This window comes from Etheostoma cragini, chromosome 16 (assembly GCF_013103735.1).
Source record: "Etheostoma cragini isolate CJK2018 chromosome 16, CSU_Ecrag_1.0, whole genome shotgun sequence".
NCBI classification, from domain to species: Eukaryota; Metazoa; Chordata; class Actinopteri; order Perciformes; family Percidae; genus Etheostoma; species Etheostoma cragini.
The window spans coordinates 4581038-4590679 of NC_048422.1; positions in this window are offsets into that span (position 1 = coordinate 4581038).

Sequence of the window (9642 nt, forward strand, 5' to 3'; positions counted from 1 at the left end):
CACATAGAATGGAGCCTAAATCGAGTGAGCTAGAGGCACGCTCCATTTGCATCCAGACCTCATGCCCGCTGGGGCAACTTCCTTCAATCAGTCAAGAGTTTCTTTAATTCTCCTGGCAAACATCGAAGCTATAATTTTGAAATCCTTGTTTAGTAGACAGATGGGTCTCCAGCTATCAATAAGAAGCACGTCTTTCCTAGGTTTGGGAAGCAATGTGATCAGCCCTTGAATGAGGCTAGGAGGAAGGGCATTATTCTCTATACTCTCCATAAAAACCTGCAGTAAAAATGGGGCCAAGTGATCTGAGAACGCTTTGTAAAATTCTGCTTTGTTAAAACGTCAGTTCCGGGGGATTGATTGTTTTTGAGTAATTAATGGAATCATAGACCTCTGTCATTGTAAGAGGGGTGTCACAATAGTCTCTATCTGCCACATTGATCTTTCTAATGTTATTTACAGAGTTAAGAAATTGAGATGTAACTTCTTCATTATATTTTGAGCTGTATAGATTGCTATAAAATGTTGAACAAAAGTCTGAAATTAATTTAGCGTCATCAGTAATGATTCCATTAATATTTAAGTTATGGATAGAATTGATTTTGGCACGGTATCTTTCAAGGCGGAAAAAATATGAGGAATTTTGCTCCCCCTCCTCCAGCCATCTCTTCCTAGTCCTTACAAAAGCTCCCTCAGCTTTTTGTCCATATAAGTCATCTAATTTGTTTTGAAGTTGCAAAAGAAGTAATTTATCCTCCTCTGAAACTTCACCAGGGGGCCTTTGAAGTTTTACTTATTACTTCCTCTTCTTCTTCTCTTTTAGCTTTGGCAACAGAAGTTCCATAATGTCTTAAGAATTTTCCAGACTCAAACTTAAACAGTTCCCAGTTAGTGATGTAGGATTTTTCTTTCCTAGCCTTGTCGGAAAAAAAGAGTAATTAACTTAATAATTTCAGTCTTAACCTTTTCATGCTGTAACAGGGAATTGTTTAACTTCCAGTAGCAAGGTTTATAGATTGTATTAGATGCACTAAATTGAATGTTTATATGAATTGCTCTATGGTCAGTGAGGGGAGTGGCAAGGATATTTACTGTAACTTTCTCTTTATCAATGCTATTGGATAACAGCCAAAAATCTATGCGAGACTGACTGGATCCTGAACTATTACTCCAAGTGAAGGATCTGTCATCAGCCTGGCTCTTGCAGTCGGTGAAAAGCAACTGCCCCGCCTGCGTCTAAGAACTGCGGCCGCCTTGCTCTCGCGAGATTTTCGTTGCCCACGTGTGCATGACGTCAGAGCAAGTCGGGATCAAGTCGGACACAAATCTAACCGGGGAAAATTATTTAAATGTTCAAAAGAATCACCAAATTAAATTAGAAGCAAAATATGTTATTATTGGATACGATCACAAGAACAAAAAATTACACAGGATAGTCAATTTACTAATTCTACATCTATTCCATATCCATAAAGCAAAATTTGCTAAATTGCGACCAGCTTTTACTCACTTCAGAAGTGAATTTCGCATTTTTTGTGAGTCTATCCAAATCATTAATAGTAAGAAAACTATCTATATAGCTGATCTACTGCAAGATTTTAAGGAATTATAATTATATAGCCTTAGCCCATCTCATCTTGTCTTTGTACTGTATTTTATGTTCTTGATGTTTGTATTTTAATCCACTCTTCTAATATGTATATATATATATCTTTTTTTTCTCTTCTTGTTTTTAATATTTTTACATGTCCACTATTTTTTTTCTCTATAAAGATAATATATGTTCACTGTATAGTAAGGATGTTTTATTTATCTTTTTATTTTTTTATGCTGTTTTTTATTTAACCTTCTACTGATGCCAAAGTGTTCAATGAATGAAAAAAACAAACAAAAAAAACAATACTTAATCTAACCATGCAACGTGCAACCAACTAATGCAACGGGCGCCGATCGCCGGTGATCGATTCTGCGAAGACCTGGCTCTGTCGGTACACGATTCGTTCTGCGCATGTGCAAGATGTTTGCGCATGCACAGATGATATAATGATTAACGTGGATTTACGACACTGCACAATCTGTTCCCCAATAGACAGTTAAGGAAAGTCTGTTCACCTCCACCGGAAAGCTAACGTTAGTTTAACTAACAGCTATTTTGGCTAACCGCTAGCTGAGACAGCATGTAAAATACCCTCAAAACTTAAAATAACTGTTTAAATATATAATAGCTGTTATGTCATTTCTACTTTACTTGTGCTCATATAAGATACAATCATGCAATACTTGTCTTTATTATTACTGTAAAGTCTCAATTTAGCTGTAGCTGCTTTTCCCACCGTTTAGTTATTTGAAGTTGAATCAAACTGTCTGCCTGTTAGCCGAAATAGCTGTTAGCTAAACTAGCGTCAGCTTCCCGGTAGAGGCTATCCGTTCTCTTAGCTAATACATCAGTACACGATCTGTCATAGTTGTAGCAGTTAGCCGTTAGCCTTATGGATGTTTTAACAGGACGGTTAGCCTCCACCCCCGTTAGCTTCCCAGCTAACCGCTATCTTTGATTCAGTCTACAATAACGTTACTCTAACTAAACAGTGGGAAAAGCAGCTCCAGCTAAATTAAGACTTTACAGTAATAATAAAGACAAGTATTAAGTGATTGTGTTTTAAATGAGCACAAGTAAAGTGGGACTGACGTAACCACTATTATATATTATATATGACGTTGTTACGTTTAAGTAATATATATATATTTATTGTATTTGAGGGTCTTTGCTGTCTCAGCTAGCGGTTAGCCGAATTAACTGTTAACTAAACTAATGTTAGCCTTCCGGTGGAGGCTAAAAGCACACCCCTAACGTGGAATCGTGGATCGTGCAGTGCCGTAAATCCCTGGTAAATCCTCTTACATGATTATCTGCGCATGCGCAAAGATCGTGCACATGTGCAGAACGGATTGTGCAGGCAGGACGGATCGTGTACCAAACGAGCCTGATGTTTTAGTGGATCTGCTCCACTATAACTGGCTAGCTACTTCCGGGTCAACATTTTCAAAATAAGCTTACCAAATCCTTAGCTCCCCTTTTACCTCTGGGTCATCAGAACTGAAATTTCTCAATCCAAGATGCTTACTGGAAAGGCCAGGCTTCCTCGGATTTCCACAGAAATTCAGGGCCTTCCATCCGTCTTCAGTTTGTCAAAAAGAAAACTATAGTTAACCCCCTTGTTAGGATGGCCGCATAGCAGTTGGATAATTACAGCAGGAGGCTTGAGGCAGAGGTGTGGTTACAGATCAACACAACGGACGCCATGATCACAAACAGCAAACTGAACACCACTGGCAGTATGTGGTCCAGACAGCAGCCCTGGTAGATGGAAACTGGCAGCCTTTTATAACCTGCCACTAACCTGATCTCTGTTATGGTTGGGGTCCAGCTGGCCATGAGTTTTTGTTTACTATTTTTTTGAATTTTCTGTTGGCCTGCCCCGGTTCCTGGGGAACCTTCCCACTCCCTTTTCCCTAAATAAATCATTTTTATTGAGCCGTGCGTTTCAGTCCTCCTGTGCTCCCGTACCTGAACGATCAAGTCACCATGGACCCAGCCAGCTCACCCCGCCGCCCCGATCCCTCAGCTTTCCCACCTAAGGACTTATCGTTTGCCGTGGCCTCCCAGGGAGAGTTGCCCGGCCGGCATGCTTTGGTTATTAGGACCATGACCGAGGTGCTTTACTCCCTGACTGAGGAGATCCAGCGGTTGGGCCGTCAACCCCCTTCCCCTGGTGTCTCCTGTTCTACTGGTAACCCCTCTCCATCTGCTCCGTCCCCTTCTACTGTTCACTTCTCCCCTGCTAATTTGGCTCCACCCACTCCCTTTGAATCACCTGTCTCCCCGCCTGACAAATTCTCCGGTGTGCTGGGAACGTGCGAGGGTTTTCTTGCGCAGTGTGCCCTGGTATTTAGCAGGCAGCCAGTAACCTTCCACTCCAACGAGGCCAGGGTGTGTTATGTCGCTGTTTGCTCCGTGACCGGGCCCTCTCCTGGTACACCTCGGTGAGACAGAGGAGGTCCGATCTCTTCTACTCATACTCCGCCTTCGAGGAGGAAATGAGGAGGGTGTTTGATCATCTGGTGCGGGGGCTTGAGAAAGATTCCCGTCTCATGTCCCTTCGACAAGGGGATGCAGTTTTGCGGAGTATTCTGTTGATTTCCGCATTCTGGACATTGGGTCGGGTTGGAAATCCAGCAATCCAGCTTTCTGTAGCGTGTTTCTTGTGGGGCTCAGTGAGCGGATGAAGGATCTCTTAGCCACCAGAGACAAGCCAGAAAGCTTGGACAGCCTTATTGATTGCGCCATCAACCTAGATAATCGCATTCTGGAGAGAGCACAACCCCCGGGGCTCGTCCTCTGCCCACTCCTGTCTGTCAACGTCTCAGGTCTCTGCTTCCTCGCCTTCCCAACCACGTCCTATTGTTTCCCCCACACCTCCATCTTCACCTACTTCGGAACTGATGCAATTGGGCCATGCACGGTTGTCACCAGAGGAACATGAGCGTTGCTGCCTGGCTGGGTTGTGTCTTTGTTGTGGTAAACCAGGTCATTTCTTCTGTCCCATCCGGCCAAAAGGATTCTGCTCGACAGTAATGACTGCTCCATAGCCTTCCTCCCGGACTCTTCCCTTCCTTCCAGTCGCCCGTTCAAGCTTTCCTGTCCGGAGAAAGAGGCTATGGAGCAGTACATTAAAGATTTGCTCACCGACGGTATCATCCACCCTTCCTCGTCCGCCCTTCCTCGTCCCCATTGGGCGCAAGATTCTTCTTCGTTGCCAAAAAAGATAACATCCTTCGTCCGTGTATTGACTACCAGGGGCTCAGCACCATTACCGTTAGGAATAAATACCCTCTGCCACTTTTAAATTCTGTCTACGAGTCCCTTTCCAGTACTAAGCTTGATCTTAGACACACTTACACTTACCACCTGGTGCAGATTCAGGAGGGGTACGAATGGAAGACTGCGTTTAACACTCCGCTGGGTCACTATGAGTACCTTGTTATGCCCTATGATCTCACTAACGCCCCTGCAGTCTTCCAGGCCATGGTAAACAATGTACTCCACCGGCTCTTTTTTGTCTACCTCAACGATATTCTGATCTTCTCCAGCGACCCAGACCAACTTACTGAACACGTCCGGTTGGTGCTGCAGCGCCTCCTGGAGAACAGACTATTGGTTAAGGCTTAAAAATGTGAGTTCAGCGTTCTCTCTGAGCAGTTTCTAGGTTTTGTCATTGAGTGCGGGTGGCTTTGTGCAGACCTGGCTAAAACTAAAGCTGTTGTTGACTGGCCCATTTCCACCTCAGTAAAGCAGTTGCAATGTTTTTTAGGCTTTGCAAAATTTTACCATCGGTTCATCCACAACTACAGCTCTTTGGCCGCCCCTATCACCCATCTCACCTCCCCTTTGGTTTCCTTTCGTCTTGTCTCCAGAAGCCACTGCAGCCTTCTTGCTCCTGAAATATTGGTTCACCTCTGCCCCCGTTCTCACCAACCCTGACCCATCTCTTCAGTTCGTGGTGGAGGTGGACGCTTTGGATTTGGGCGTGGGGGACACTCTGTCCCAGTGCTCCCCCTCGGACCTGTTATGGGCCCGCTGCTGTTTGTGCCTGTCTTCCCTATTCCCTGTGTGTGTGTGTCTGCCTGTTTCGTCTGTCGTCCACTAGAGGTCACCACAGAGGATCCTGGTCCGGAGGCGTGACCACTCATTGCCATCTGCCTTCCGCACAGCTGCAACCCATCTTCATCATCCCATCTCCACAGTACATAAACCCGGGCCGGCCACCTCTTCGGCGCCAGTTCGTTACTAACCCCTAAATTGTAACTTGGCCAGTCTCTAGTGCACGTTGCTCACCTGCTTAAGCTATTGACTAACTTTGTTTTGTTCTCGTCATAGTGTTTGTATCCCGCTGTCCGTGTATGCAGCTTCCTCAAGACCCGCTCCGTGTGACTCTCATCCATACCTCCAACACCTGTACCTCCTCTGTGTGTTTTGTTGGAATAAACTTTTTCTTTACCGTCATCGTCTGAGCCTGTGTTGTTTCTGTGTCTGGGTCCAACCTACCCATTACAGAACGAACTGGCCAATATGGACTCCGCGGAAACTCCACTGGCTACTAGCGGGGACGGCGCCCAGTTTGTAATCCACTCCCAGGGTGTCCTACTCGGCCAGCATTACCAGCTAATCCGCTCTCTGCTGGAAAACAACCAGCAAGTCATCACCCAAGTCACCAGACTTACCGAGCAGGTAGATTAATTGTCCGTCTCCCTCGCTCCTCCGCAACCTATCTCTCCGCCTGCTCCTACATTTATGGCTGCTGCTGAGCAGGCTATGTCGGCACTGAAAGGCCTGTTCACATCTCCGCCTGTGCTCTAACATCCTGACTGTTTCCTCCAGTTTGTGGTGGAGGTGGATGCTTTTTTGCGTCTGGGATGGGGGCGGTTTTGTCCCAACGCTCCACCTCGGACCAGAAGCTCCATCCCTGTGCCTATATGTCTAAAAAACTGTCCCCTGCAGAACAGAATTATGATGTAGGGAACCGGGAGCTGTTGACGGTGAAGCTGGCACTGGAGGAAAGGCGCCACAGTCTTGAGGGCGCTGTGCAGTCCTTCGTGGTGTGGACTGACCATAAGAACTTGGCCTACATCCAATCAACCAAGAGACTGAACTCTCGCCAAGCCAGGTGGGACTTGTTTTTTGGTAGATTTGATTTCTCTTTCACCGCCCAGGTAAACGCAACGTCAAGCCTGACGCCCTATCTACTGGCTACTCCATCAGTTTCTACGGGCGCCGGCTGGGGGGTAATGGACACCGCCTGGAGGGTGCTTGGTGCCTGCTCCGCCGACCCCGGGAGGGGGCCACACTCCCTAACCACCTCCTCCCACCGTACCATCATAAGATGCCAAGTAGTGATCGTCCTCATGAAGACGGCGGAACGTGACAGACATGAAATCCGCCACAGGGTCGAGGGGTTGGAGAAGCGGTTCAAAAACATTGCCTGCTTGGTCCATAATCTGGTAAGATCCTTATGTTACGGGGTAGAAGGGGAAGGAGGACCAAAACGCGGTGCAGTAGGATAATCAAAAGGGCTTTCTTCAACAGTCCAGCAAGCACAGGGAGCCAACGGCGAAATCCAAAATCAAAACTCACTCCAAAAACATGTAACAACATGGGACTTTGCTCCAAGTCTCACCAGGGGTTCAAGTTCAAGTTCAAAACCTTTATTTGTCCCTGAGGGGCGATTCATTTTGCTGCAGTAGCAAAGAAGTTGCCATATAGGACATGACAAGGAAGACGACAACATCGATTAAAAATACAGGATCCGACCAAATGGGGAAATAAATACCTCAACATTAAAAGTTTAAGTCCAAGTGTGCCTTATGTAGAATTTAAATCTATTTGTTTTGGCTGGTGACTGACTGAACCGGGAACCAGAGGGTAGCAACTTAAAGTCTGCATTCAGGGGGTGAGAACTATCGGACATGATGATTCTGCCTTTTTAAGTACATGTCTATTGTACAGATCAGTTGGTTTCATCAGCTGAATTCCAATGATTTTGCTGCTAACTTTAATTACCATTGCCGATTTTTTTGAGAGAATGCATATCAGCAAATACATGAAAAAGTAAAGACAGACCCAATAAAAGATTTCATCAGGGATCTGTCCACTTCAAACTTAGCTAGCTTTCTCAGACAGAAGAGACGTTTCTGACTTTTCTTACTCAGCATGTCTGTGTTTAGTTCAAAGGTCAACTTGTTATCAATGATGATTCCCAGTTCCACACATGAACTCCAGCATGGTTTGTGCACAAAGAGTTTACTAAAAAGGAAACATTTTGGCTGCTTGACTGGCAAGATGGGGGAAACATAAAATTGAGAAATGAGACGTATACACATGTATTTTATTTTCCGGTTCCCATCTATAAACGCATCAAAGACAATTGGATAACAAGATTGTTTTTTGTTTTAAAACAAAAAACAGGATGTTTTCCATTTTTTGTTTCCCTATTTACTAATGGTAATTGGGAAATTGGCTGTTTTTCGTTTTTTTAAATTTTTAATTTCAAAACGAAAATCCGTTGGCCGTCAAATACACGGACTGTGAAAAAACAGGATTCTCATCTTGCGCATGTTCACAGATCGGCTACCGACAGCTCCCCAACATGAGTTCCAACAATCAGAGGCATAACTGTCGGATTGTTGTGGGTAATGAAGTACTTATCCAAGACATTGCAAATAAAAGACATTTATCTCAAAACTAGGTTGGGGACCCAGGAACTTTTGGCATCTATATGAGCATATACAATTGCTTAGTCATGTGGCTGCTGGTTTTAATACTACCATTGACAGTTACAATTCAATGGATTATACCCAATTGTCAATGGATAAATTGCATTGTATTTTTACTTCCGGAACCCGCTATGGGCAGGACTGTTCCATGTGCTCTATTGTGCACATGGAACGCACATGTAGGAAACCTCGTCAATTAACCTGCAACATGTCAGCTGTTTGGAAATTCTCTACTGTGTGTTAGAAGTTTGCATAATGCAACACTTGCAATGAAAAAGTAGGGCATGGAGGGACAACACGAAAAACCGCAATATCTGGGTTTTAGAAAATCTCAAAACTAAAATTGAAAACTATCTGAGCCCAAACTATGTCATACCAAGTCAACAGTATTTCTCAGATGTTGCTCTGAAAGAAATGTTTGATGTGTCAAAACACACTCGCAGTATCTAGTACTCATAATTCAAATGGAAAGTCCAATGAAAAAACAAAGCAAGATCAAATTAAAATATTGGGGCCCGGATAGCTTAGTTGATAGAGCGGGTGCAAATGTATAGAGGTTTAATCTTCGACAGGCCTGGGTTTGACGCGGTCTTGAGTTGCATGTCATTCCCTCCTCTCTCCCCTTTCATGTCTTCAGCTGTCCTGTCAAAGGCCTAAAATGCCAGAAAAGATCATCTTTAAAAACCACTGCTAAACACCACTAAATTTACACAAGATACTAGTTAACATCGGACTTGAGAAGCTCCAGTTTGACGTTACAGCCAGCTGGGGGCAGCTGGGATCGCTTGCCCGCCTGCTGGCCAGTCATGCTCATAGCCCCAGCTGTAACCTTGAGGTCTCTCAGACTGGTCTCGTAAATAAGAGGCTTTTATTTCACCGCTGACGGATTGTTTGTTTAATTATCACAACGCATGTTCATCATAAGGTCAACGGGAACCTGTGGTTAACTATGTTTTCGGAGTCAACATCCACACACACAGCTGGCAGAGGTGAGGGAGAGAGAGGTACCAGTTTCTGTTCGGGAGACTTGTTTAAATTATGGCATAGGCTATACATTAGATATACACTCACCGGCCACTTTATTAGGTACACCTGTCCAACTGCTCGTTAACACTTAATTTCTAAGCAGCCAATCACATGGCGGCAACTCAGTGCATTTAGGCATGTAGACATGGTCAAGAGAATCTCCTGCAGTTCAAACCGAGCATCAGTATGGGGAAGAAAGGTTGATTTCAATGACTTTGAACATGGCATGATTGTTGGTGCCAGAAGGGCTGGTCTGAGTATTTCAGAAACTGCTAATCTACTGGGATT